At 41.0% G+C, this 25160-nt stretch overlaps 1 long non-coding RNA gene across 1 annotated transcript in view; it reads left to right on the top strand.

Moving 5' to 3' along the window:
- LOC148113562 (uncharacterized) overlaps window positions 1-14505 on the top strand; it is a 37397-nt gene extending 22892 nt beyond the window's left edge. The window contains exon 3 of the long non-coding RNA XR_015734588.1: window positions 13572-14505. This is a non-coding gene — a long non-coding RNA (uncharacterized LOC148113562). The remainder of the gene's footprint in view (window positions 1-13571) is intronic.
- The last annotated feature ends 10655 nt before the right edge of the window (window positions 14506-25160 follow it).

The following is a 25160-nucleotide window of genomic DNA, read 5'->3' as shown; positions in this document are numbered from 1 at the left end:
AACTCTCGGTGTACATAAAAGAAAAGATGCATTCATCAAGAATCATAAGGTACAACACTTAATGATAGTCACAGGGAAACAGTCAATATAAACCTTAAGGATACAAGCAACAAAGTTACAGTCATACAGTCATAAGTGGGAGGAGATGGGTGATAGGAACAATGAGAAGGTTAATAGTAATGCAGCCTTAGTGAATAGTTTGACAGTGTTGAGGGAATTATTTGTTTAGCAGAGTGATGGCGTTCGGGGAAAAAACTGTTCTTGTGTGCTCTATAGCACTGCACATCCGCACAGGCACCAGTCATGCCTCTCCACCTGGCTGCAGCAGTTTCACCTTATTAACAGATTAACAGATGACTTGGAAGGGATCTTGAAGGTCATCTAGTTCAACCCCCCTACACCATTTCTGACAAATGGCAGTCCAATCTCTTCTTGAAAGCCTCCAGTGATGAAGCTCCCACAACCTCTGAAGGCAAGCTGTTCCAATGGTTGATGGTTCTCACTGTCAGAAAGTTGCTCCTTATTTCTAGGTTGAATCTCTCCTTGATCAGTTTCCATGTATTATTCCTTGCTGGCCTTCAGGTGCCTTGGAAAATAGCTTGAGCCCCTCCTCTCTGTGGCCGCCCCTCAAATATTGGAAGACTGCTATCATGTCTCCCCTGGCCCTTTTCTTCACTAGACTAGCCACGCCCAGTTCCTGTAACCGTTCTTCTTATGTTTTAGTCTATCACACAAGTGTGCTTGCTGCTGGATTCCATGTTCCAACTTAGCCAGATAGCCTCATTTAATTCACTGACATTAAGAATGCAAAATTATGTTGACCAATTGATCCCTGCTTATGCCAGTTCTTCTCTTGCTTTCCAAGGTAAGCAAAACCAACAGGGGAACAGCTGGGCCCAGTTTTGGGGTGGGAGCAGCAAAGTGCCCTTTAGAAGGGGGAGGTAAGGTGGCAGAGTACCAAAAAATTGAAAGAGAAAGAAAGAAAAGATATAGATAGATAGATAGATAGATAGATAGATAGAGATAGATAGATAGATAGATAGATAGATAGATAGATAGATAGATAGATAGAGATAGAGATAGAGAGAGAGAGAGAGAGACAGACAGACAGACAGAGAGAAAGAGACAGAGAAAGAAAGAGACAGAGAGAAAAAAGAGAGGAAGGAAGGAAGGAAAGAAAGAAAGAAAGAAAGAAAGAAAGAAAGAAAGAAAGAAAGAAAGAAAGAACAGAATGAGTCACCCTAATCAGATGAAAAGTTCACACCGGGGTGGATTCTACTTACCTTTACTACCGGTTCCCAATAGGGCCACATGTGCATGCTCGCTTTACTCGCGCATGGGGGCACACTTCTGTGCATGCACAGAAGCTTCCTGATGATGTCCAGGTCAGTGGGTGGAGCCTCCCACCTGTTTTATTACCGGTTCTTGAGAACCGGTCCGAACCGGTGGCAACCGCTGGTTCACACCATAAAATTTATTTACTTCAATAGAAACAAACAAATTTTAAGACTTCTGTTTACAATGTTGGATCATTTGAAAGGAATAATGGACCATGGTCATTACAAGCCTTCTTGGATTGTTCATCTCATTAGGTTAGGGTGACACTGTTTTAGGTTCAGACCATTTCCTAGCAAGTAACTTCTCTATGTACCAAAGGGCATTGTTTATCTTCTTTCTAGAAGCTGCCAGTAAAAATCCCTTGGAAACATCCAGGGACCAGGCAGTTCGATTCATGTGCAATATACTGTATGTAGACCATTAAAATAATTTCACGCAGCACGTAGTAATTTCATGCAATGCCATCAATGATACACATCACTCTCTCCTTCTAAGCACACTTGCACATGCAGATTTTAGTTTGCTAAGGATTTGAGGCAATTGGTTGTGGGGGAACCAGAATTCTTCTGGGATTGAATTTAGCTATGCATTTTCTACATGCCTTTTCAAATCTCACACTTGGTAGAGAAGAAATATTTTCATGTGTATGAAAATATTTGGCTAGGCACTATTCCTGCAAATGATTTGTAAAAAAAATCAAAACTTTGCCCCAAACTTTTGTTCTGACCTGTCCCAAAAGAGCTTTTTCAGGAGGCAACGGGACTTCCTTGTTTTCTCTTTGAAGACGTTTCGCTTCTCATCCAAGAAGCTTCTTCAGCTCTGACTGCATGGTAGGGAATGGAAGGATTTATACTCCTTGCAGACAGCTGGTCATTTGCATCCTTTTAGCGGGTCCTTGAAGCACTTTGAGGTTTATCTCTGTCCTCAGGGTCACCTGAGTAATGCTCCTAGTTCCTGTAGTCGGCAATTATTTTTCCTCTGGAAATCCATTCCTATTCCCACACCATTCAAAGAGTGTTCATCCCAAATTGTATAGCTAAAAGTCTGTAGAGATTCTCAGTCATCCAGGTCATGGTTGTCCCCAATGTGCTTTTTCAGGAGGCAACTGGACTTTCTTGTGTTTTCTTTGAAGACATTTTGCTTCTCATCCAAGAAGCTTCTTCAGCTCTGACAGGATAGTGGGGAATGGAATTCTGACCTGCAATTACGTGGGAGACCGGAAAAACAGAGAGAGAGAAAAGAGACTATAGGGGGAATTAACAATGTTCACCAACTGGTGGAGATATTGGAGGAAAGGTTACAGTCAGGTAGCTATGCAAATACTTTCGTATTGTGGTGTTGTGGTGTTGAAGAAGACTCTTGGGAGTTCCTTGGACTGCAAGAAGATCAAATCAGTCAATCCTAAAGGAAGTCAACCCTGACTGTTCTTTGGAAGGACAGATTCTGAAGCTCGAATACTTTGGCCACCAAATGAGAAATAGAAGGCTCATTGGAAGAAATCCTGATTTTGGGAAAGATTAAAGGCAAAAGGAGAAAGGGATTGGAGAGACCTGAGGGTAGGACAAGAAGCAATGGGTAGAAACTAATCAAGGAGAGAAGCAACTTAGAACTAAGGAGAAATTTCCTGACAATTAGAACAATTAATCAGTGGAACAACTTGCTCCCAGAAGTTGTGAATGCTCCAACACTGGAAGTTTTTAAGAAGATGTTGGATAACAATTTGTCTGAAGTGGTGTAGGATTTCCTGCCTAAGCTGGAGGTTGGACTAGAAGACCTCCAAGTTCCCTTCCAACTCTGTTACTCCTATTCTATTCTATTCTATTCTATTCTATTCTATTCTATTCTATTCTATTCTATTCTATTCTATTCTATTCCATTCCATTCCATTCCATTCCATTCCATTCCATTCCATTCCACTCCACTCCACTCCACTCCACTCCACTCCATTCTATTCTAATCTATGGATGAGATACTTAGATAATGTCACTGATGCAGTGAGCATGAATTTGGGTGGACTCTGGCAGACAGGGGGGCCTGGCACGCTGTGGTTCATGGGTCATGAAGACTCGGGTGCAATTTCATGACTAAATAGCAACAACAACATATATGCAAAATGAATATCACCTCTTATCTCTGAAGAAGAGGACAGATTAAGGGGACAGGCAAAATAATGTAAATATTTAATTAACTAGATTTGAAAACTAGCATTTATAAATCAAATGCTAACATACTAGGTACTAAAATAAGTGTTTCTTTGGGCTTATGTCTGCATATTGTGATCAGTGATGAGACGTAACAGAAAATGGTACAAAAAGAATAAAAATGATTTTATATATTTACGTGATTGAAGGTCAGTTTGATTCGGAGAACAGGGAGAAGAATACCAAGTCATAAGGTATTTTAGCCTTGGGAGAGTAAAAAAAGCTTCAAGAAAAAACCTCAACAATTCTGCCTTCATTTTGTTAGGTACAAATTGAAGTAGAGAAGGGTTCTGGTAGACTTTTAGCATTCTCTTACAACATCCTAACTACATTAAAGCACATAACAAGACTCCCAGTGATTCATCTTTCCTGACTTGTCTACCTCAAAGGAGTGACAGCTTATGAGATCTTAAAATTAGGAGAATAATTGCCTACATAAAGCAGCGGCAGCTGAAATAAATTTTGTGCCTCCTGGAAACGCAAGAATTCCAGTCCAATGGTAAGAAGTAAATGAGCTCATCGTCAAAATCTATTAGTAAGTGGAACAATGAAGGCAGAGTTCATGAGGACACTGAATGAAAACACCGTCATGTAAGTTAGATGTTGTCATAGATCCCACCTCTTTACATACAGGTAGTCCTTGACGTACAACCACAATTGAACCCAAAGTTTCCATTAACCAAGGCAGTTGTTAAATGAGTTTTGCCCCATTTTGCCACTTTTCTTACCACGCTTATTAAGTGAATCACTGCGATTGTTAGATGAGTAAGATGGTTGTTAAGTGAATCTGGCTTCTCCATTGACTTTGCTTCTTCAGAAGCTTGCAAAAGGGGACCACAAGGACCCCGGGACCAGTGGTGGGATTCAGCCAGTTCGCACCTATTCGGAAGAACCGGTTGTTAACTTTCTAGGCAGTTCGGAGAATCATTTGTTGGAAGAAATCTTATTTTGTTTTTTTCCACTTTACAGGACTAATCCTGTAAGGAAGGCAGGAAGGAAACATTCTGGTGTTGTTTCTAGCCTAAACTTTATTGCCCTACTTACAGAAACTGCCTCTCTGGTTAACCCTTATTACATTGTAACAGCTAAGGCGAAGCATCGAAGGGTGCTTGGCCACCCACACGGACACATGACCACTAAGCCACGCCTACCCAGCTGGTCCTTAAGGCAGAAAACCGGTTGTTAAATTATTTGAATCCCACCACTGCCCGAGACACTGCAACCGTCATAAATACATGCCAGTTGCCAAGCATCCAAATCTTGATCACTTGACCATGGGAATGTTGCAATAGTTATAAGTGTGAAAACCGGTCATAAACCATGACAAGTGCCACTGTTAACTTCAAACGGTCACTAAACAAATGGTTGTAAGACAAGGTCTAGCTGCTGTATGTCTCAAGTCAAAAAAGAATGAAATAAGACTGTATTCTGTCATCTCCTCTTTCCAATATCTATGCGAACTCAATCACCACCTGAACCAAAGGAGAATCCCACCCTTCTCTATTTAACAACACTGTGGGTTTTATGGCGCCACTCTCTCCCTATCTCTATCTCCCTAACTAGGTTGGCCTTAGAACAACAGTTCCCAATATGGGGCCCACGCCCAGTGGTGAAATGTAAAATTTGTTACTACCGGTTCTCTGGGCATGGCTTGGTGGTGGTGGGTAATATGACTGAGTGGGCGTGGCCAACTTTTTTTTTTTTTTTACTTTTAAAACCATTTTTTCTACAACCTCTTTGGCTGAAGAGGTTGTAAAAAAATGCTTTTAAAAGCCTCTGATGATCCCAGCTGACTTGCCTGATCGGCAGAGGCTTTCTTTATTTTTTAAAAGCCTCTGGTGATTCCAGCTGACTTGCCTGATCAGCAGAGGCTTTTTTTAAGCCTCTGACGATCCCAGCTGACTTGCCTGATCAGCAGAAGCTTTTTTTTTTTAAAAGCCTCTGATGATCCCAGCTGAGCCATGCGATCATCAGAGGCTTTCTTTTTTTCTTTTAAAAGCATTTTTTCGGCCAAAGAGGTTGTACTGTAAAATCTCCATTCCCACCCAACTCCAGGGGAAGGATACTATAAAATCTCCATTCCCTCCCCACTCCAGGGGAAGGTTACTGCAAAATCTCCATTTCCTCCCGATCAGCTGAGACTTGGGAGGCAGAGAATAGATGGGGATGGGGCCAGTCTGCGGTGGTATTTACCCGTTCTCCAAACTACTCAAAATTTCCACTAACGGATCTCCAGAACTGGTCAGAACCTACTGAAACCCACCTCTGGTTACCTTTGACAAAATAACTCTGGCACGAAAGGTCATAAAATGGGGCAAAACTCACTGAATAAATGTCTGAGTTAGCAAACAGAAATTTTGAGCTCAATTGTGGTCATAAATCGAGAACTACTTGTACTCTAAACCATAATGAATATTAAAAATTGGAATTGGGGTTTCCTTTTATATTATGACCTTAAGTCAAGTAAAAGTTATGTTTTAAATCACTGCAATCAATGAGATCAGTTAATTATTGCTGTCAGCTTCAGCGCCACAATTTTGAAGGAAATGAAATCAAGACTATTCTATCTATACTGGATCTCCTCTTTTAATTCCTATTTTGGTGAAAGTCTTTATCCGTGACTATCTGTTTAGGTTAATTTAATTATACCTAGAACAGATAAATTATATCTCGCGAGAACTGTAGTGCAGGTTTCCTTATCTATCTCAATTATAGATCTAGTTTCCAGCCCATAATTAGATTAAAAGAAATTCCAATAGTCTTAAATTTCATTTCCTTAGTTCCTGGTAAAACAAATAGGAATTGTTTTGTGCCTGGAGAACTTCTTGTGAATCAAATGAAACGTTAATTGTGCTTTCATGACTGATCAGGAAGTCTGTGAGCCTCAAGTCACAGATTGATGTTATAATGTTGGTTTCATGCCATATAGATTATTGTGATATATTCAAGGTAAGTTATAAATCACAAAAATAGGAAAATATTTCAGAGTGGATGTCTGTTCAGGCATTTTTTTCATCGTTCTGTACTGTTTAGATCTTGAAATGTTGGCCTCAATTCTTTTTTGTATTAGCACAATGAATCCCAACAGCACCCACAACATGGCCTACCTTAAAAGGTAGAATAACAGAGTTGGAAGGGACCTTGGAGGTCATCTAGTCCAAACAGCTGCTCGAGCAGGGGACCCCATACCATTTCAGACAAATGGCTGTCCATTTTCTTCTTGAAAGCCTCTAGCGATGGAGAACCCACAACTTCTGGAGGCAAGCCGTTCCACTGGTTGATTGGTCTCACTGTCAGGAAATTTCTCCTCAGTTCTAAGTTGCTTCTCTCCTTGGTTAGTTTCCACCCATTGCTTCTTGTCCTGCCTTCAGGTGCTTTGGAGAATAGCTTGACTCCCTCTTCTTTGTGGCAGCCCCTCAAATATTGGAACACTGATATCATGTCTCCCCTAGTCAATTTTTAAACAATTTAGACAAATTAGATAATTTTCATCCCACAAATAACAAGCTCTATTAAATAAGGTAGAACATGTTTGCAAACACATTCCAATTAATTTGCACACACAAGACTTCTAAGATGCATCTGTGTCTTCTGCCAAAAAATGAATAAGAATTGAAGTATTAAAATGGGCAAGAGATGATGGAGAGAAAGGGTTATTATTACTACTTTTTCTTCTGTTTTCTAATATATTGATGGCCGGATTAAAAACTAGAATAGCGATAGAAATAAGAATACACACCTTTATATAAAACAATAGTTAGATGGAAAGATTGGAGGTTGAAAGATGGTATTATTAGGTATGTTTAAACGATAAGATGACTGATACTTGAATGTGACTACGAACAACCAAATAATGAAGAAGTATGTCTTAATATAAATAAGTGGATTAACACTAGGATTAGTAATGGTGGCCTGACTAGAAGTTAGAATAGAGGTAGAAATAAGAAATAGGGGGAATATTAGCAGATATAATTTTTATATAATAGAATATAAGTAATAATTAGATGGAAAGATTAGAGGTTGAAAGGTGGTATTACTTTGTATGCTTAATAATATCATTGGCATTAAAATGGAACATTGAAATATTGAATAACTAATCTAAACCCATCATTTATATCAATAAAGGTAAAGGTTCCCCTCGCACATATGTGCTAGTCGTTCCCGACTCTACAGGGCAGTGCTCATCTCTGTTTCAAAGCCAAAGAGCCAGCACTGTCCGAAGATGTCTCTGTGGTCATGTGGCCGGCATGACTCAATGCCAAAGGCCCATGGAACGCTGTTATCTTCCCACCAAAGGTGGTGCCTATTTTTCTGCTTGCATTTTTTACGTGCTTTCAAACTGCTAGGTTGGCAGAAGCTGGGACAAATAACGGGAGTTCACCCCATTACGTGGCACTAGGGATGCAAACTGCTGAACTGCCGACCTTTTGATCGATAAGCTCAGCGTCTTAGCCATTGAGCCACCACATCCCTTGCATGTATATCAGTACTAGGATTATATAATTTTGATTAATGTAATTATTATTATTATTATTATTATTATTATTATTATTATTATTATTATTATTATTATTTAATCTTTAGAGAGATTCACAGCCTTTGAGGCTGGTTAATAGCTCAGCAGCTCGAGTCCTAACCAAGGACCTAGGAACTGTTAAGGTATCGTCGGAGGATGTAAGCTGTTCCGAGTAAGGTGGTTTTTTGTAGAGTCAAAATGTTCAAGTCCGGCAAATTTAGAATTTCTAAATAGCGGGGTAGCCCTTTGGGTATTGCTCCAAGGGCTCCAATTACAATCGGGACAACACACGATTTCTTTTTCCACAGTCGCTCAACTTCAATTTGCAAATCCCGGTACTTTGTGATTTTTTCTTGCTGCTTATCTTCAATCCGTGCATCACCAGGTATTGCAATGTCAATGAACCATACTTTTTTCTTTTCAACTATTGTTATGTCAGACGTGTTGTGGACCAAGTGCCTGTCAGTCTGAATCCTAAAGTCCCACAAGATCTTGAGTTTCTCATTCTCTAAAACTTTCTCAACCTGATGTTCCCAGTGGCTTTTGCTGTACTCAAATCCAAACTTCTGGCACAATTTCCAGTGAATGATCTTAGCAACACGGTCATGGCGTTGTAGGTAGTCAGTTTGTGAAATTTTGCTGCACCCACTGATTAGGTGGTCGACTGTCTCATCTTTCTCATTGCAGAGGCGGCATTTGCTGTTGGTAGTAACATGTTGAATTTTTGCCTTCATACAGTTTGTGGCTAGGGCTTGTTCTTGAGCTACTAAAATAAAGCTTTCTGTTTCTTTTTTCAGTACTCCTGATCTTAACCAGTTCCAAGTTAGTTTCTGGTCAGTTTTGCCTTCAATACTTTTCAAGTATTGGCCATGCAGAGCTTTGTGTTTCCAATTTTCAGCTTGCTGCTCAATTACTTCTTTCTTATATTCTGCTTTTGTTTTAGTTGTCTTTAAAAGGCCTCCTTTATTTACTTCCTTAATCATTGGTTCTTCACTTTTCTGGATGTAATCATTCAAGCTGCATTTTTCTTCTTCCACAGTCTGCTTTACTTGTAGGAATCCTCAACCACCCTCTGCTCTTGGTAAATATAATCGGTCAACATCACTTTTAGGGTGCAAGGCATGATTCATTGTCATAAGCTTCCTTGTTTTTCTGTCCAAATTGTCTAACTCCATCTGGGTCCAGTCAATTATTCCTGCAGAGTATCTAATCACAGGTATAACCCAGGTATTTATGGCTTTTATGATGTTTCCTCCATTCAATTTGGACATTAATATCTTACGAATTCGCCAAATGTACTTGGCTGAAGTTAATTCCTTGACTTTATTATGCATTAAGTCAGAGGCTTCTAAAATCCCCACGTACTTGTAGCCTTCTTCTGATTTTACTGCTTTTATCATTTCTTCATTCTCTAGTTTTATTCCATCCTCTTCTATGATCTTGCCTGCTTTGGTTGCTATTGTTGCACATTTGTCAATTCCATACTGCATACTGATGTCTTGGCTGAATTCTTTTGTGTTTTCAATTAATAAATTCAGTTCAGCTTTTGTTTTATCAAACAGCTTCAAATCATCCATGTACATCAAGTGTGAGATTTTCAGTCCTTTTTTTGCAAGTTCGTATCTCCAGTTCATCTTCTTCAAAATGATTGTCAGTGGTAGCATTGAGAGTATAAAAAGTAGGGGTGAAAGGGAATCGCCCTGGAAAATGCCTCGTTTAATTTCAACTTCACCCAGTTCTTCTTCATTAGCCATAAGTTTCGTTTTCCAGAGGTTCATTGAAGATTCCATGAATTTTTGTATGTTGCTGCTGATGCCTAAGATTTCCAGGCATTTCTTGATCCAGGTATGGGGAACTGAATCAAACGCTTTCTTATAGTCTGTCCAAGCCATGAACAGGTTGGTTCGTCTTTTCTTTGAGTTCTTTAGGATTAGCTTGTCGATCAGCAATTGATCCTTTGTTCCTCTTGAGTTTTTGCAGCATCCTTTCTGTTCTACAGGAAGCAAGTTATTTCTTTCCAGGTATCCATAGATTTGGTTTGCAATGATACCAGTAAGAAGATTGTATGTTGTTGTTGTTGTTGTTGTTGTTGTTATCATCATCATCATCATCATCATCATCATCATCATCATCATCATCATTATCATTGCTGTTTGTATCAAAATGAATTATACCCAGAGGCCATACTGTTCATGAATTGAGATTGATGTATATTTAAAAATAAAAATCCAATAAAACATTTTTTTTTTAAAAAAAGGAGACTTCTAAGACGCGTATGGTGGTAGAGTTATCCAATCATGCATTAATACAGCACAGGTCATGATTACAAATATGTCAATTGTCATCTCCTGCTACCTATGCAAAAACAGAAATACCTCCTTTTCCTCTGTTACTGAACAATAGACACAGGTCTTTTCAGCTAGGAAACTGTCCTTGGCTATTGCTGAGTTTATGAATGTATATCATAGGTCTTAGTCGAGTGATCCTACTTACAACTTTCACAGTGCGCGCGCTGTCTGGATACTCAGAATGCCCACTGTTTTGTTCTGGTGAAGCCACACATGTCCTACTAGATAAAGAACTGCTGACAAAGTAAATGATCACTTTTTTCCTCTTAATCCTCCTATTCATTCTATGAGTTGGCTTGTATTTTTCAGGATAACTAAAGACAGAGAAGGTGAGCATAGCAAGGTGTCGGCATGTTAGCTGTCATTAACATCTCCAAACTGGGCAAAAGGTCTACAACACGAGACACATTATTTCTTATATGAAGTGCCTTACATTGAACATAGACATTATTAGTTTTAAATAAGCGAGAAGGTATACATCGGATTCTCCAGAGCAGATCACTCCTGTTTTTCTGCTGTCGTAATAATAATAAACTCCCATTTGTGGCTACCAATTCTTATTCTGTCCATTAGTTCTTAATTAATGCTCCTGACATGGAATATAAAAAGTAAACCACTGTTGCTTTGCTAATTTATTGTTTAATTAAGCAGAAAAAAAACCTTTCCAGAATGTAGACTCTGTGCTTAGAGTCCAGGAGCTACCAATAATAATATGAACAAATGTATTTGCCAGTGGTGGTTTTCAAAATTTTTTTTACTACCGGTTCTGTGGGTGTGGCTTGGTGGGCAGGGCATGGCTTGGTGGATGTGGCTTGGTGGGAGTGGCAGAGGAAGGATACTACAAAATCTCCATTCCCACCCCACTCCGGGGGAACCCAGGGGTGAAATGCTCCTGGTTTGGACCAGATTGCCCAATCCGGTAGCAATGGCGGGGGTGGTTCAGAGAACCGGTAGCAAAAATCCCTGCCCCCCCCCCATGTCTAGGTGAGCCGCACAATCATCAGAGGCTCTTTTTTTAATTTTTAAAAGCATTTTTTCTACAATCTCTTCGGCTGAAAAAAATGCTTTTAAAAGTAAAAAAAAAAAGCCTCTGATCACACGGCTTAGCTGGGATCATCAGAGGCTTTTAAAAGCATTTTTTTTACAACCTCTTCAGCTGAAGAGATTGTAGAAAAAATGTTTTTAAAAGAAAAAAAAAGCCTCTGACGATCAGGCAACTCAGCTGGGATCGTCAGAGGCTTTTAAAAGCATTTTTTTTCTGCAACCTCTTTGGCCAAGGAGGTTGTAGAAAAAATGGTTTTAAAAGTAAAAAAAAAAAAAACGTTGGCCACACCTACCCAGTCACATTACCCCCCCACCAAGCCATGCCCACCAAGCCCCAACACGCCCACCAAGCCATGCCCATAGAACTGGTAGTAAAAAAAATTGGATTTCACTACTGATACGCCCCCCCACGCATGCGCACCCCCCTGCATGCACCCCGCCCCTCGTGCATGTGTAGCAGAGACCCAAAAACCAGCTGGCTGGCAGGAGGCATGCGCGCATGCACAGCAGAGCTGAACTGGGGCGGCAGCTTGTGTGCTATCAGAAAGGGCGCTGCATGTCACTCTGGCAAGCGTGCCATAGGTTCGCCATCACGGAGGTAGAATATACCACCTCTATTCCCATACAGGCTTTGTGATTCCTGACCTGAAATTCTGAAATACATCATGTTTACTTCCCATTAATTTTGTTCTTTATTCATCCCTTCGTGTATTTCTCTTTTCTCTTGGGTGTGCTGAAAGTTGCAGATAACTAACATGTATCATAGGGAAGTTTTCTTTCTGATATTGTACTTATTGTTCTTATTGTTTCTTGTTCCTGAGGCATAGCTGCTTATAGTTGTAAGACTAGTTGCCTTTCTATTCTTCATTAGTTAAGCTTGCAATATTTCTGGTCTTACCGGAAACCTTTAAGATGTAATCACTTCTTCATTCATCTGGGTATAAGCTCACCAATTAATTTAATCAAATATTAACTTTTGACGTCGGTATAGGTAAGATATTAGTTTAAATGTTTATAAAGAGGGTTTTTTAAATTAAAAAAAAAAGCTCAATGTTTTTTATTTTACTATTAAAAAAAAACTTGCACAGGAATGTTGAATCGATTCATGTGACATTTATTACTGTCTTAAATTTAAAACAAACATTCCCCCCACCCCCAGTGAGGTGAGTTTAGATTCTGATAAAAGTTGAACTGGGTGCAAAATTCATTCAGTGGTACAAAAGTTACAGACAAAGGACAGCAATTGTGTTTGGTTATAGCATTATGCAATGATTGAATTGGGTGTCCTTGAAAGACTGTGAAGTTAAGCACCTGCATCTAAACTTCTAAAGAAGATGCCATTTTCCTCCCATTCACATCTAGTTCTGTGCACCATTGGGAAATGCAGTGATACCTCAGTACTCATCGTTAATTGGTTCCAGGAGGTGTGATGAGTACCAAAAATGATGAGTACCAAACAATTTTTTCTCATAAGGAATAATATAATGAGTCACAAGGCAGCTGACACAGATAGGTTCTAGGTTGTGCGTTGAGTATCAAACAAACAATGAGTACCGGGACAAAATGTTTACATCAAAATGCATTGAATACCAAATTTGATGAGTTTCAGAGTAGTTGAGTACCAAGCAGTGGTGGGTTGTCCCCGATTCAGACCAGTTCTATAGAACCGGTAGTAAAACCGGAGAGAGGCTCCACCCACTGACCCCGACTTCATCAGAACGCTTCTGTGCATGTGCAGAATAGCACGCGAGCGAGCGAGCAAGTGTGTGCACACGGCCCCATTGCAAACTGGTAGTAAAGGTAAGTAGAACCCACCCTTGGTACCAAGGTACCACTGTATTCGGTAAATTGAGCAATAACTTACAGATTTTAAGTGCAGAAAATCTAACAAAATGAAATTCAATGGTGAAAAAAGTAAGGTTCTACATTTAGGCAAAAAACTCCAAAATGCATATGTGGTACCTCGCTTAATAGTAGTGTTACCTCGCTTAATAGTAGTGTTCTGACCTAGGCTTCGTGATACAGTAAAAGCATACAATGAGTCCCCAAAACCCTCTTTTTATTTCAACTGCTGTGAATTCTGCTCATTCAGAGCCTGTTCATTCTCAATCTGTTCATTCACAGATGAGTCCCAAATAATTGTAAAGAGTCCGACAGAAGTCTGCCACATTCTTCAGGATAAGACTGATAAATACCCACCTTTATCTCCCTTGACACGCTGCCAAGACCGAATTGGCAATTAACTTTGGAAGGCCACATGGAACACAGAGTCAACACGGAGCTGCAGTCTTGAAACCGGCCAGCACGAACAACAGTTGCTTCCTGCAAAGGCCCACATGCCTTTGCTCCGCCTTTAGGTCTTATGGGAGAGGCCAATCATCTCCAAGCCCTACTCCTGAGTCGTCCCTTTTGTTTTAACTGTTCTTGCCTCTGGCAGCCCTGCTCATGCACACACTGGGAACAGGCTCCCCCTGTTTCTCTGCCTCGCTGATGTCCGACTCTGGAGGCTCCAGAGTCCGCATGTAACTCCCAGATGGCCCTGGCCCCATCTCTGCCTCCAATGCAGAGCCCTCGTCTGAGCCTTCCCCAGACTCCAGGATTGGCCCATGTTCCTCCCCAGCCTCCTCACTGTCCAACTCCAGCTCTGCAGGCTGCCGGCGGACCACAACAAGTAGCAGCTGGGATAGGGATCTTGGAGTCCTAGTGGACAATAATTTAAATATGAGCCAACAGTGTGCTGCAGCTGCCAAAGAAGCCAACACAATTCTAGGCTGCATAAACAGAGGGATAGAATCAAGATCATGTGAAGTGTTAATACCACTTTATAAAGCCTTGGTAAGGCCACACTTGGAATACTGTATCCAGGTTTGGTCGCCACGATGTAAAAAAGATGTTGAGACTCTAGAAAGAGTGCAGAGAAGAGCAACAAAGATGATTAGGGGACTGGAGGCTAAAACATATGAAGAACGGTTGCAGGAACTGGGTATGTCTAGTTTGATGAAAAGAAGGACTAGGGGTGACATGATAGCAGTGTTCCAATATCTCAGGGGTTGCCACAAAGAAGAGGGAGTGAAGCTATTCTCCAAAGCACCTGAGGGCATGACAAGAAGCAATGGGTGGAAACTAATCAAGGAGAGAATCAACTTAGAACTGAGGAGAAATTTCCTGACAGAACAATTAATTAGTGGAACGACTTGCCTCTAGAATTTGTAAATGCTCCAACACTGGAAGTTTTTAAGAAGAGATTGGATAACCATTTGTTTGAAATGGTATAGGGTTTCCTTCCTAAGCAGGGGGTTGGACTAGAAGACCTCCAAGGTCCCTTCCAACTCTGTTATTATTCTAAAAATTTTGAAGCTGCAACACAATGAGTTTACATCCCCTACTCTGCCGGGAAGGGGAAAAAAAAACACTTTATAGTTCTAGTTATGCTTCCTCTGATGAGATATGTGCCTTGGACAGCCACAGAGCTCAATAGGAAAACAGCTGCAGTGTTAATGAAAAAATCGCGGGACTATTTCCTAAGAATATTTTCTAAGAGGGGGAGGGGGGGCAAATGTTCCCAGCTGTTAGCTCAATCAGGCCCCTTTCGGGAGAACATCTGAAAATGGATCTGGAGAGGTTGCATCTGGCTTTACTTCCCAGTGTTCGGCCTCGCTGATCTGGTTCCATTCCGGCCCTCTGTACTTTTAGTTCAAACAACCGAAAGGTCTGTTAAGAAATCACTGTCACATTGTTCAGCCGGTGGGTCATAGCAAGTAATAGATGGGCTCCTAATTAAGAACATATTAAGGGAAACAGCTCAATGGAGATAAGCCATTTAACTACATATATTTCTGCACAAAGGCACAGCACCGACCCCCCCCACCCTTTTGTTGAAAAAAAAATAAAAAATAAAATAAAATTAGATGTTTGTTGCTCTTGCTTTTGAACTTCTGGAAGAACATGTGGTCGTGCATTAACCCCCCACTTCCAACAAATTAAAAGCATCCTCAGATAAAAATAACCCTCCTCTCCCAGACCTTTCAAATTGAAACTGATGGAAGGTTTGTTTATTTGTTTGGACGTTTTCTTACCAGCCTCGTGAACAAATGCATGGCTGAAGCACCAGCTGGATTTTTTTTTCCACATCTGGGCAGCAAAAGGTGCTGCACGTGGCTTTTTAAACGTATGCTGCTTTGTTTTTGTTTTGGTTATTTTCCCAAGCCAATCGAAACGGGATGGAAGCACCAAATCAAAGAGCTTCCTGGGATGAAGACTTCATTTTTCCTCCCCCCATCTGGAAACACGGTAAATCAGTGGGAGGAAAATGCCAGTGTGGCTGAAATGAATATGGATCGGATCAAGTTTCAAAATTTTTTTACTACCGGTTCTGTGAGTGTGGCTTGGTGGGCGTGGTGTGGCTTGATGGGCGTGGCAGGGGAAGGCTACTGTAAAATCTCCATTCCCTCCCCACTCGGGGCGAAGATTACTGCAAAATCCCCATTTCCTCCCAATCAGCTGGGACTCGAGAGGCAGAGAATAGATGGGAACGGGGCCAGTCAGAGGTGGTATTTACTGGTTCTCAGATAGGGTTGCCAGGTCTGCTTCCAAAAAATAGCGGACAAGCAGGGGGCGGGGAGGGGGGTTAAGTAGTAAAAAAATTAAAAAAAAATTACAATTAAATTATATATTTTCTTACAAACATTTTAACACGTATTAAAATAATCACTTCAAAACTTTACTTAAAATTCAAAACATCAAATATATTATAATTTTAATTTTTTTTTAAAAAATTGATTTATATGCCACCCTTCTCCGGAGACTCAAGGAGGCTTACAATGCGCTAAGCAATAATATGTAAAATATTAAATTATATTTTAATTTCATCATAAAGCTTTTGAATAAAAAAAATGTCCACTATTTTGTGAAAAAAAATAGTGAACATAATGTGAAAAAAGCGGACTGTCCGCTCAAATAGTGGATACCTGGCAACACTATAAATCTCAGAATTATTCAAAATTTCCGCTACCGGTTCTCCAGAACTGGTCAGAACCTGCTGAAACCCACCTCTGGATCGGATGGTAGAAAGAAAAAGGAAACAACTACAATAATAGCCCATGAACCCATTAAAAATTAGTAATCCATCTACTCTTTGCTGTATTGTCTTCTGAAAACACATGTTTGCATTTGTTTCTATAGGTATTCCTTGACTTTCAGCCATTCATTTAGTAACTGTTTGAAGTTTTTTAAAAAGCGACTTCTGATAGTTTTTCACACTAAACAACCATTGCAGCCTCCCCATGTTCAGTGATCAAATATTTAGAGGAGAATCATCATCTTTATTTTAATGACCCCATAATCAACCTATTCTCCAAAGCTCCAGAAGGCAAGAGGAGAAACAACGGATGGAAACTAATCAAGGACAGAAGCAACTTGGAACTAAGGAGAAATTTCGCAACGGAGAGAACAATTAACCAGTGGAATGGTTAAGAAGTTGTGGGTGCTTCATCACTGGAGGTTTTGAAGAAGAAACTGGACAGCCACTTGTCTAGAATAGTATAGGATCTCCTGTTTGAGCAGGGATTGGTCTAGAAGACCTCCAAAGTCCTTTCCAATTCTGTTATTCTGTTAAAACCAAGAAACTTAGCTTTGCTACAGGTTCAACTTCACTGCAGCTGTGCCTGAAATAAAATGAGCTTATTTCTCCTATATCAGGGGTGGGCAACTGTGGCCCTTTTACAACCTGTGGACTTCAACTCGCAGAATTCCTGAGACAGCCAAACTGGCTCAGGAATTCTGGGAGTTGAAGTCAACAGGTCATAAAGGGGCCATATTTGCCCACTCCGTCCTATATTTATTTATTTGCTTTAATTTGTATACCGCCTTTCTCCAGCAGGACTCAGGGTGGTGAACAGCCAGAATAAAACAGAACATACAAAATTTAAAAACAGTTTAAAAATAATTAAATATTTTTGGCCACAATTTAAAACAACCCAATTAAAATCAATTCAATTTAACTGAAACAGTGGGATCAAGCCAGCCCGGCTAGGTGAAATAAATAAGTTTTCAGGGCCCGACGAAAAGTACAGAGGTCTGGTATTGTGCGTATCTCTGGGGGGAAGGTTGTTCCAGAGGGCGGGCGCTGCCACAGAGAAGGCTCTCCCCCTGGGGGTCGCCAGCCGACATTGTCTGGTAGATGGCACCCTGAGGAGGCCCTCTCTGTGCGAGTGTACTGGCCGGTGGGAGGCTATTGGTGGCAGAAGGTGGTCTCATAGATACCCCGGCCCTAAGCCATGGAGCGCTTTAAAGGTGGTCACCAACACCTTGAAGCGCACCCTGAAGACCACCGGGAGCCAGTGCAGCTCACGCAGGAGAGGTGTCACATGGGAGTGCCCCGTCGCTCCCATAATCCCCCGCGCGGCCGCATTCTGGACCAGCTGGAGCCTCCTCCATATCATGGGAGGAACACAATCTGAGGCTGTTTGACTGTGTGGAAGTGCCAGATATGAGTTAGGAAAACATCACTGACATCCGGGGTGAAATCCAGCAGGTTCTGACAGGTTCTGGAGAACCGATAGTGGAAATTTTGAGCAGTTTGGAGAACCGGTAGTGGAAAATTTGAGTAGTTTGGAGAACTGGCAAATACCACCTCTGGCTGGCCCCAGAGTGGGGTGGAAATGGAGATTTTGCAATATCCTTCCCCCAGGAGTGGGAGGGAATGGAGATTTTACAGTATCCTTCCCCTGGAGTGGGGTGTGAAAGGAGATTTTGCAGTATCCTTCCCCTGCCAAGCCCGCCAAGCCACGCCCACAGAACCGGTAGTAAAAAAATTGGATTTCACCACTGCTGACATCCCCTTTTGGCTGTAGAACAGAAAAACATATATATTTTTTTTATCTAATCCAGGATGAAAAATGCTCTATACTTGACCAAAATGGACAAAATTACTTTATTTCTAAAAAAAAAAAAAAAGGAGAAAGGCTGTTAGGCACTACTGTTATGACAAAGATTTAAAAAACAGGAATAACACTTATTTGAAGAGCATTTTTGAAGCACACAAATGCACAATTTTCTTCTGTCTAAAGCACTGTAGTTTTTTATTCATTCTCGAAAAATCCAATATTATGATAGAAGGCAATATATTTTTTTGTATTCCCGTATATGCAGTATGTGATTACCGCAGATGGGGACTGCAGCCAAGAAATTAAAAGATGCTTGCTCCTGGGGAGGAAAGCTATGGCAAATCTAGACAGCATTCTAAAAAGCAGAGACATCACCCTGCCAACAAAAGTACGTATAGTCAAGGCTATGGTTTTCCTAGTTGCAATGTGTGGCTGTGAAAGTTGGACCATAAGAAAGACTGAGTGCCAAAGAATTGAGGCCTTTGAACTATGGTGCTGGAGAAGACTCCTGCGAGTCCCTTGGACTGCAAGGCGATCAAACCAGCCAGTCCTAGAAGAGATCAACTCCGACTCCTCTTTAGAAGGCCAGATCCTGAAGATGAAACTCAAATACTTTGGCCACCTAATGAGAAGGAAGGACTCACTGGAGAAGAGCCTAATGCTGGGAAAGATTGAGGGCAAAAGAAGAAGGGAACGACAGAGAACAAGGTGGCTGGATGGAGTCACTGAAGCAATCGGCATGAGCTTAAATGGACTCCAGAGGATGGTAGAGGACAGGAAGGCCTGGAGGAACATTGTCCATGGGGTCGCGATGGGTCAGACATGATTTCGCGACTAACAACAACAAATATGCAGTATGTATAACTTTATAGAATGGTCTTTTATGGGACGAGATTATTATTGGGATGATATAGAAAATAGGAAATGCCATTATGAGACTAATAAAACAGTGAAGCAGTTGGTTAATGTTACTATTCTAGTAGCTTCGAAAGCTCAAAACTTTCAGAGTCGAGGCTCAAGATTCATTAAAAAGATCATTTTTTGTAAACTATTATTTTGTGGTTAAATAACTTTTAAAGGCTATTGCCTTTCCCACATACTTATTTTGGTGAAGTGCAATGTAATATGGCCTAGTAAAAACTAATAAATAAAAATTAACAACATAATAATATTTGTTCCGTGCGTGCTGCTTAAATTAGATTAACTAGGAACTAACATTAATCTGGTAATTGTTAAAACTGGGATGCAACCACTAGCACATTGTAATTCTTTACAACACATATATAAACAAGACCAGTAATATTGTTCTCATGTTACAGAGAGAAAGTGGCTTGTGGAAGGATTGAAATATCAGGTAAACATATGCATCATTGAGATAGGTCTCTGTCTGTTGGAAAAGGCACCATGTGAATATTCTGATGCAGTTGTACTACATTTCCCATCACTCCTGGCCATCCTGACTCTGGCTGATGGAAACAGGAACAACAAACCATCTGATTTCAGTTTCATAAACTAAATCATTTCGTGTAACTATGCAACCTTCTTAGATTCTCACTATTTCATTACAGATTTTTTTTCTTTTAACAGCCCTGTAATCCCTTGCATTGGGATGGAGTTGGGATGATGGAATAGAGCTGAGCATTTACTGGCTGGATGCCCTTCCTGATGCCTATGCAAAGCTCACAGTAGATATTTTCCCTTTCCGCCTAGAGAGAGAAATATCTGCTGCTACCTAGGATTGAATTCACAGCCTCCTGATTCTGATGTGAGAGCTCACCATTTAAATATTTCTGGGAGTTGCAGGCACACATTTTTGTTGTACAAAAGTGTACCATAGACCTGCTGGTATCAGGTCACAGACTCCTATTTATTTAATCCAATTTAATCGATTTGGAGAAATACAAGACAGATGACAGAGGGTTTTTAATCTCCTGACTCTTTTATTCAAATGGTCATATTCTAAATTCAGAAGCAAATACTACACTATTGGCCAATGGCCCTTTTTTCTAAGTTTTCATTTCTCTAGCCACTAGTGAAACCTTTTTTTAAAAAAACCCAAAAACCTGAGATACACAGTTTTGAAAGTGGCAATTTCTACATATATTTCAACTCTGGGGAAAAGTTGTTTTTCTATTCTTGACCCACCATTTCTCAGAATAGATCCTATATCTGCCAAGTCTGGAAGGAAGGAAGGAAAGGACAGAAGGAAGGAAGGAAGGAAGGAAGGAAGGAAGGAAGGAAGGAAGGAAGGAAGAAAAGTAAGAAAGAGAGACAGAGAAAGAGAAAGAAAGAAAGAAGATTCTGAAATCATTCTCTTTAGGAACACCTAAAATTGTATAATTTACACACAGCCAAATTAGTACATTAGGATCACACTCTGGGTGGTCAAAGCTTACACTATGGAAAATATTTTTAATCACATGCTGTATCTATACCTGTAATTGTGAACCTATGGCACACGTGCCACAGGTGGCATGAAGAGCCCTCTCTGTGGGCACGCTAGCCATCGCCCCAGCCCAGCTGCATCATGCATGCATGCACGCCTCCCGTTGGCCAGCTGGTCTTCGGGTCTCTGCTGCACATGCATAGGGGTGGGGCGCATGCACGGGGAGGGGGGGTGCAGGTTGGTGCAGGAGGCTTTCTAGGCCCAAAATGGGATGCGGAGGGCCTCGCAGGGTGCCCCGGTGCCCTGTTTTGGCTTCCAGGTTGGTGCAGGAGGCTTTCCAGGCACAAAACGGGGTGCGTGGGCACCCCAGGCATATGCACACGGGGGCAAGGTGCATACATGGGGGTGCTCACATTGCATTTTGGGGGTTTGGGCCCTCGGCACCAAAAAGGTTAACCATCACTGATCTATACCATTACAATGATAGCCAGTGTATACCAGATAACCTTTCAACCAGCATAGTGGTTAAAAGGTACTAGAGTAGAAACCTCGCCTCACTGTGATTTGCTATAAACATTGCTTCCCCTCCCCCTCTATTTTTCCTAGCTAATGAACCTTGGTGGTGCAGCAGACTAAAGCACTGTTAAGTAACACCAGCTGCCTGCAATTACTGCAAGTTCAAATCTCACCAGGCTCAAGGTTGACTCAGCCTTCCATCCTTTCGAGGTAGGTAAAATGAGGACCCGGTTTGTGGGGGCAATAAGCTGACTTTGTATAAAAAAGAACACCACTTAGGGGGGCCCAAAAGCCCTACTAAGCAGGTATATGCAAAAGTATGAAGGCTATTGCTTAACGCATTGTAGACCTCCCTGAGTCTCCGGAAAAGGGCAGCATATAAATCGAACCAATAAATAAATAAATAAATAAATAAATAAATAAATAAATAAATAAATAAATAAATAAACAAACAAACAAACAAACAAACAAACAAACAAACAAACAAACAAATAAATAAATAAATAAATAAATAAATAAATAAATAAAGCCACTCTTCCTCTCCCATCTTCTCAAGAAGGGAAAACCTCATTTTGAACCCAAACAATTCTCCTTAATGTAGGCAAATAGCAACTTGGGGTGTTGGGTTTTCACTGGAGAAAATGGAACAGCTGAGAATGAGTCAGGGACGAGAAGAAAAAAAAACAAACTTCTAGTTGTTCTGTTGTGGTTCCGATCCACAAGACATTCATAAAGCAGATGATATATATTTTTGAATCAAAGCTACTGACATGCATTGATATATTCATGTCTCGCATTTGATCCGAAGCCTTCAGCAAGAGGCTGTAATTATTCGGAAGGAAGCTGGTCATAAAGTTAATTGTTTCCAGCTTGTTTTCACACCAGCATCTAGCTAGGGTTCTCAGAAAGATGAAAAAATGAGGAGAAGTTGCTATTAATGGCACAATATCAGAATAATTTGTTGTGTTTTATTGTATCTGGCATAAGCCAGGATCAGTTCGTTTTTCACAGTTTAGGAAGCTCGGCTCATTTGAATTGCCATGGAAACTATTTATGAAATTAGCTAACTCCCTGAGGAAAAGCCATAGGAATGATGCTTTCTCCAACTGGATGGGTCAGGAGTTGAATGGCAGCCGTGAGATTTAAAACTATTTAATACACAACAGTTTCCCCCATTCGTTCCATAATTGGCTAGTGGATCACCATTGTCTTCTGAAAGAAAGTTGTTCCCATCGGAAGAGAAATGAAATAGATAGAAATGAATAGTCTCTCACCTGGCACCAGAACTTGCTGGCTGCCAGAAAGAAAAAAAAGCCCAGAATCAAGTGGATGTGATTCTACTGAGCTAGGGCTGCAGAAAAACCTTGGTTACGTAGGAAAACCTGGCTAGAGGAAAAACACACACACACACACACACACACACACACACACACACACACACACACATTATAATGTTGGGGTCATGTTTTCCGCCAAAAAGAGCACAATTTGGTGAGCCAAACTTTGAAGAAACTGTCCTAACGTGGTATGAAGAAACAGAGAATGATCTGTGTGAAGTGGAATCAGATTGCAATGAAAATTTTGTAATGGACGATGAGGAACTGACCGCCACCGCCGATTCTGACATCAGCGATGATGAAACGCCTGATGAAATTGATGACCAGGTACAATCTACATCGTGCAATAATTTATATGGCAAGAACAAATTCAAATGGTCTTCTGCACTTTTTGGAAGCAATAGATCCAGAACTACTAGTCACAATATTGTAGTGCAATTACCTGGACTACGGCCAGCAGCTACAGCGGTCATTATGACCTCATGTCTGTAATAGCGTAGCTGAAATAATATGTTTGTGGTTAAGGGTTAAATTGCCAGGGTTCCATTAGACCTGGATATTTACGAAACCGCCTTCTGCCACCGAGAACCTCCCACCAGCCAGTACTCTCCCACAGAGAGGGGCTCCTCTGGGTGCCGTCGGCCAAACAATGTCAACTGGTGGCCCCCAGGAAGAGAGCTTTCTCTGTGGGAGCACCTGCCCTCTGGAAGCTCCCCCCGGAGATACGGATGATTCCGGATCTACGTACTTTCTGTCGGGCCCTCAAAACCTTTTTATTTCATGAAACCGGGCTGGCCTAACTCTCCAATGGTGTAATTTGAATTTGAATTTTAAATGGGGAATTTTAACTGTTGGGCCAAATTGTTTAATATATTTTTAAATTGTTTTTAAATTTTGTATTCTATGTTTTTTACCTATGGCTGTTCACCGCCCTGAGTCCTTCGGGAGAAGGGCGGTATATAAATTTAAATATTAAATTAAATTAAATTAGAATTACAGTGATTTGAGAAGAGAGCAAGGACATACATTCAATTTTGCAGCTACTAAAATTGTTGGATGAGCAGGTACAAAAATACCCAGGAAAATGATTGAAGCCTGGGAAATGGGCCCCTTGTCAATCAACAGGCATGCTGCTTTATAATCAGCTTATCAAGTATTTAGGAGGCGAGGGCTTGACAGTGTGGGAAGCCACCCCACCTCCTAGAAGAATGAAATATTTTGAGGAATATTTTAAAAAAGGCAGCGTAATATATTTCCCAAAGGGAGAAATGGAGAAAAATGTTTTTTTAGAGGCAGAAAGCAACCCCCACTTTAAGAAAGATTGGGCCGGCCTATTCAGAAACCAAACTGAGGAGGCCGCCTTTTAGAAATGCAGATTTGATAATCCATTCAAGGCAAGATATTTTGAAACAAAGGCAGATTGATAGGATTAGCCCTACTCAAGACCCAACACAGGACAAAGCCATTAAGCCACAATAGGAATTGCCCAATACCCTTTCAGAGCAGTCCAAGCTTCAACCAAACTTAGCTCAGACAAACACCTAGGATTTGTACTTTGCCTATAGAGCCAGCTACGAGCCCTACATAACCCGTACATGGCCTCATGGGAGTTGACAACAGCAAATAGAATACATGTTCTTGCACAGGAACAGGAAGTTCAAATGCAAAGCCCAAAGAAGGTATAACCCTCCCCACTCTCAACTCCATGTGGTCAGCTGCCCAGAGCCACATGTGGTTCAGTTTCATCAATAAACCATCTTTCCAATCAGCCTCCATGTTTCCAGTGTCTTTCTCCCAGCTTGGAACTGAACCAGAGGGATATTTCTTCAAACAGCAGCATGGTCAATGACTTAATAGCTGGCCCCAATCAATAACTAAAAAACCATACACAACCAGGCACCATATAGCATGTTTCCCCAAAAATAAGACCAGGTCTTATATTAATTTTTGCTCCAAAAGATGCATTAGGACTTATTTTCTGCTTAGGTCTTATTTTGGAGAAAATATGGTATTAAATGCATCCATCTGGCTGACAATCGTAACTGGGGCTCATTTTGGGGGTAGGGCTTATATTATGAGCATCCTGAAAAATCGTGCTAGGACTTATTTTCCAGTTGGGGCCTATTTTCGGGGAAACAGGGTAAATACCACACATAAAATAGCCCAAAGCATACATTCTGCTAGAGAGAAGTTCCCTGAGGATGGGTTCCAGCATGAGTCCGAAAGCTTGGAAGACTAAATTTCTGGTCCTGTTGACTGACCTCAACTGGATCCTGCAACATTATCTTGGGACATGTACATTTGCCTTTGTTCATGAGAGAGCAGTTTTGTCCATTCTTCACTCTTATCTCAAGCTTTCCAAATATTTCTCTTGACTTCAGCCCCGTTTCAGGTCTGAGTGTTCCTCTCCTACACCCTGTAAGTATTACATTTGTTTTAATCTTTGGCTCGACTGGTTTCCTCCCCTTTATTTTTTGTCCACCTGACCCATCTGTGTTTCATTTCCCACTCATCCACTAGGCTTTGGCCCGTTTGGAACCATTGGCAGAGGCTGGCTGGGTTCCCTTTTCCTGTACCACATCCTCCCCTG

Source organism: Pantherophis guttatus, chromosome 5 (assembly GCF_059756535.1).
Source record: "Pantherophis guttatus breed Tessera chromosome 5, ASM5975653v1, whole genome shotgun sequence".
NCBI classification, from domain to species: domain Eukaryota; kingdom Metazoa; phylum Chordata; class Lepidosauria; order Squamata; family Colubridae; genus Pantherophis; species Pantherophis guttatus.
The sequence above is the reverse complement of the archived record's forward strand: the minus strand, read 5'-3'. Positions and strand labels throughout refer to the sequence as shown.